The sequence below is a fragment of the Triticum aestivum genome, chromosome 6A (assembly GCF_018294505.1).
Source record: "Triticum aestivum cultivar Chinese Spring chromosome 6A, IWGSC CS RefSeq v2.1, whole genome shotgun sequence".
NCBI lineage: Eukaryota > Viridiplantae > Streptophyta > Magnoliopsida > Poales > Poaceae > Triticum > Triticum aestivum.
Genome location: NC_057809.1, coordinates 97,791,408 through 97,796,555, shown reverse-complemented (window position 1 = coordinate 97,796,555; position 5,148 = coordinate 97,791,408).

The window sequence follows — 5,148 nt, the reverse complement described above, 5'->3', positions numbered from 1 at the left end:
CATGCACAACCAGGGGGGAAGGTTGTACATCCACAAAAACACAGGCCAGGTGCTATGTGTGCTTCTCTGGCTTCCGAACGGATTGACTCCATCGGTGCTCGCGCCCAGCATGATGTTCCTTGGATCCTTCCCAAATTCTGGGTATTCGAAGTTCAACGCTTGCCACTGGCTCGCATCCTTAGGGTGACTCAGCATCTTGTCTTTTTTATTTATCTCCGGATCATTTCCGTCATCTTCCCGCTTCTTCTCCTCCCTATCCGCGTGCCAATGCAGGAGCTTTGCTACCTTAGGGTCTGCAAAATACTGCTGCAGACGAGGAGTGATCGGAAAGTATCACACCGATTTTCGAGGAGCTTTCTTCCTCTTCTTGTATCGAGTGACGCCGCACACCGGACATATGGTAGACTCCGCGTGCTCGTCCCGATAAATGATACAATTTCTCATGCACACATGGTATTTCACGTGTGGTAAATCCAGAGGACACACGATTTTCTTCGCCTCCTCGAAACTGGTCGGGCACTTGTTCCCCTTGGGAAGACGTTCGTGCCAGAATGACATGTTCTCGTCGAAGCATGCGTCGGTCATTTTGTGTTTTACCTTCATCTCCAGAGCCATGAGCATTACTTTCAGGCGGGTATCCTTGGGCCTACATCCTTCATACAATGGAGTAACCGCGTCTATCTCCAGTTGATCCAGCTTGGCTTTCTCTCAGGCGGCAGCTCTTGCGTTATCCGTCTGCTTGAGAAGCAGCTCTTGAATATGAGGGTCCTGCACCCAGCCTCCATCGTCGTCTGCTCCGGCATCTTCATCTTCATGATCATGCCCTTCGTCTTGATCTTCCTCATCATCATGTATGACATCTTCTACATGATGACTGTGTACAGCATCACCGTCGTGATCATGTCCTGGAGATTCTTCGTCTTCTCGCCCGCCCTCGCCACGGTGGTACTTGTCTTGTTGCTCTTCCTCATTTCTTGCCTGGCCCCGGCCATGGACGACTTCATAGTCATCTTCATCACCTTGCCACCGATATCCATCCATGAAAGCACGCAAGAGTAGGTGGTCCCGCACCTGCCCGGAATCCGGGTCCGCAATAAGGCTCTTCAGCTTGCATCTTCGACACGGACATCTTATCTCCGTCTTGTTCTTTTGAAGCATCTCGGCCTTCGCGGAGCTCAAAAACCTATTCACGATGCCTTCAGTCATCGTGCGGACCATGGTCGCCTGCGGGGTAGAGCAAAACGATATTTTAGAACCAAGAAAAAATTTGGCATGACCTTCCCTAAAAATAGGACCAAAAATAATGCATAGTGCCAAAATTCTCACCGAAACGGAAATGAATCAAAACATTCCAGCAAAATATTGGCAACTATCGCATTTCAAATATCGGTACCTTCAAACACAAACATATATGCAACACCACAAACACATGCAACACCACAAACATACATAGATCTAGCTAGGCCACAAAAAGTGCATGTGCACGTTGTTGGATCTAGCTAGGGAGAAAAAAAGTAGATCTACATATAGCTTTCCCCTTACTTACCTATCAAAAAAAGGTAATTTCACCACTTAATTTTGATGAATTTATTGTGGAAATGAGGTGAGGAGGAGGCAGCCGAAAGCTTGGAGAAGGAGGTGGAGGGAATGAAGTGGGGAAAGTGAGTGGGTATGTGTGGGGCTGTCCAAAATATCTTGTTGGGGTCCCAGGTTACTAATGGCGCACCACAAGGAAATGCGATATTAGTAACCCTGGTTACTAATGGCGCACCTGCAGGTGGTGCGCCATTAGAAGTTTTGCAAAAAAGTAAAAAATATAAATATATACACTAATGGTGCACCGTGTAAAAGTGCACCATTACTAGTTTAAACTAGTAATGGCGCACTATGAAACGGTGCGTCATTAGTAGTTTTGAAAAAAAAAAGAATAAGAAAAAAATTACAGTAATGGCGCACTCTCTGCCTGGTGCACCATTACTAGTTAGAACTAGTAATGGCGCATTGTAGACCTGATGCGCCATTAGTATGTATGGAAAATGGAAAAAAAATTAATACTAGTGGCGCACTCTATTTAGTGTCTTCCACACTAATGGCACATCACCAACAGGTGCGCCATTAGTATATAGTAGTGGCGCACTACTTCCCTAGTGCGCCATTAGTATCAATCCTATCTATAGCCCTTTTCCTAGTAGTGTGAAGCAGAAGTTCATTATGATGCCAGTGCTCATCCAAGGCCCTAAGCAACCCGGCAACGACATTGATGTGTACCTAAGGCCATTAGTTGAAGAAATCTTACAACTGTGGAATGGAACAGGTGTACGTGTGTGGGATGAGCACATGGGGAAGAATTTGACCTAAAGGCCTTGCTGTTCGTGACCATCAATGATTGGCCTGCTCTCAGTAACCTTTCAGGACAGACAAACAAGGGATACCACGCATGCACGCACTATTTGGATGATACCAACAGTATATATTTGGCTAAATGTAAGAAGAATGTGTACCTGGGACATCATCGATTTCTTCCGAGAAGGCATGCCGTAAGAAAGAAAGGCAAGCATTTCAAAGGTGAGGCGGATCACCGGATGAAGCCTCGCCACCGTACTGGTGCTGATGTACATGATATGGTCAAGGATTTGAAGGTGGTCTTTGGAAAGTTTCCTGGTGGACAACCTGTTCCGAATGACGCTGACGGACGCGCACCCATGTGGAAGAAGAAATCTATATTTTGGGACCTGCCCTATTGGAAAGACCTAGAGGTCCGCTCCGCAATCGATGTGATGCACGTGACGAAGAATCTTTGTGTGACCCTGCTTGGCTTCTTGGGCGTGTACGGGAAGACAAAAGATACACCTGAGGCACGGGAGGACCAGCAATGTATGCACGGAAAAGACGGCATACATCAGGGCCATGCAAGCTACGCTCTTACCAAAGAAGAGAAGGAAATCTTCTTTGAATGCATGCTCAGTATTAAGGTACCGTCTGGCTTCTCGTTGAATATAAAGGGAATAATAAACATGGCAGAGAAAAAGTTCCAGAACCTAAAGTCTCATGACTGCCAGGTGATTATGACGCAACTGCTTCTGGTTGCATTGAGGGGGCTTCTACCGGAAAACGTTTGATTAGCCATTGTGAAGCTATGTGCATTTCTCAATGCAATCTCTCAGAAGGTAATCGATCCAGAAATCATACCAAGGTTAGAGAATGATTTGGTGCAATGTCTTGTCACTTTCGAGTTGGTGTTCCCACCATCCTTCTTCAACATCATGACGCACGTCCTAGTTCACCTATGCGAAGAGATTAATGTTTTGGGTCTTGTATTTCTACACAATATGTTCCCCTTTGAGAGGTTCATGGGTGTCTTTAAGAAATATGTTCATAACCGTGCTAGGCCAGAAGGAAGCATCTCCAAGGGCCATGAAAATGAGGAGGTCATTCAGTTTTGTATTGACTTTATTCCTGACCTTAAGCCGATTGGTGTTCCTGAATCGCGGCATAAGGGCAGACTGGATGGAAAAGGCACGGTAGGAGGGGAACAAATAATATGTATGGATGGACATTCTCTCACTGAAGCACACTACACAGTTCTACAGAATTCTGCCTTGGTGGCTCCGTATATGGATGAACACAAGAATTTTCTACGCTCCAAACACCCGGAGCGGTCTGATGACTGGATTACACGTGAACAAACTAGGAGTTCTGCCAGCTGGTTGCAGACACGTACCATGCATGACACCTCTATTGAAGATGACATGTACTTGCTGTCCCAGTTACCATCTTCGAATATAATGACTTTCAAAGGGTACGAGATAAATGGTAATACATTTTACACGATCGCCCAAGATAAGAAGAGCACCAACCAAAACAGTGGTGTCCGCTTTGATGCAGAAACCAAGACGGGAAAGGAGACATATTATGGTTATATACAGGACATATGGGAACTTGACTATCGACGTGGTTTGAAGGTCCCTTTGTTTCGGTGCAAATGGGTCAATATGACACGTGGCGGGGTAACGGGAGACCCGCAGTACGGAATGAAATTAGTGGATCTCAACAATCTTCCGTATGCAGACGAACCATTCGTCCTAGCCAATGATGTGGCACAGGTTTTCTATGTGAAGGACATGTCTACCAAGCCAAGAAAAAGAAAAGATAAGGAAGAGAATGCATCGTACGATGAGCCAAAGCGGCACATAGTTCTTTCTGGGAAGAGAAACATCGTGGGAGTGGATGACAAGACAGACATGTCAGAAGATTATGAAGAGTTTGATGAAATTGCTCCATTCACAGTGAATATTGACCCGAGCATCCCGTTAAATGATGAAGATTTTCCATGGTTACGGCGCAAAGGGACACACGCGAAGAAAAAGTTTCACATCCAAAGATTTGGGATGTGATCGGCTTCACTATCATCACTTTCTTCTGTGTTTCACACCCAGGAGGGAATCTCTGTAATAGTTAGGGTAGTTATGTGTTTTCGCATTTGAAATGCGAAGAAATTTTATGTGCAAACAAATTCTTTCATGCCTTTACTGATTTTTAAAGTTAAGTTATTCACAAACTAGTGATTCACACTAATTTCAAATAATTCAAAATTTATACTATTCAAATTTGAAAACTACGGGCACTAACAGAAAGTTTGTAATTTTTTGTACCTAAAGCAAAAATATTCACAAAGAAACTCTAAATAAATAAAAAAATAACTCAAATATAAATAAAGCAAAAAACAAAAAATAAAGCCCGCCTACTGGGCCAGAGCGGCCTGCATACGACTAGAAACCCAACCTGTTGTTGGGCCAGGATGCAGGCCCGCAAAGGCCCAGTAGGCCCACAGGGCAGCATAGAACATGTAGGCCCAGTAGGCCTGCTTTGGAGAGGAGCTCGAGAGAGCTACCGCACGGGGGGTTATAAACCAATGCGGACGCCCCTCGGCTAGCGAGGTGGGACTAAACTTGCCGCACCGCACCTGCGCCAGCGCACCCCCTTTAGTACCGGGTGGTGGCACCAACCGGTACAAAAGGGGGGGCCTTTAGTACCGGTTGGAGCCACCACCCGGTACTAAAGGGGGTGCGCTTCCCGCCGCTTGGCCTGGCCAAAAAAGGCCTTTAGTACCGGTTGGTGGCTCCAACCGGTACTAAAGGTCCATCCTAT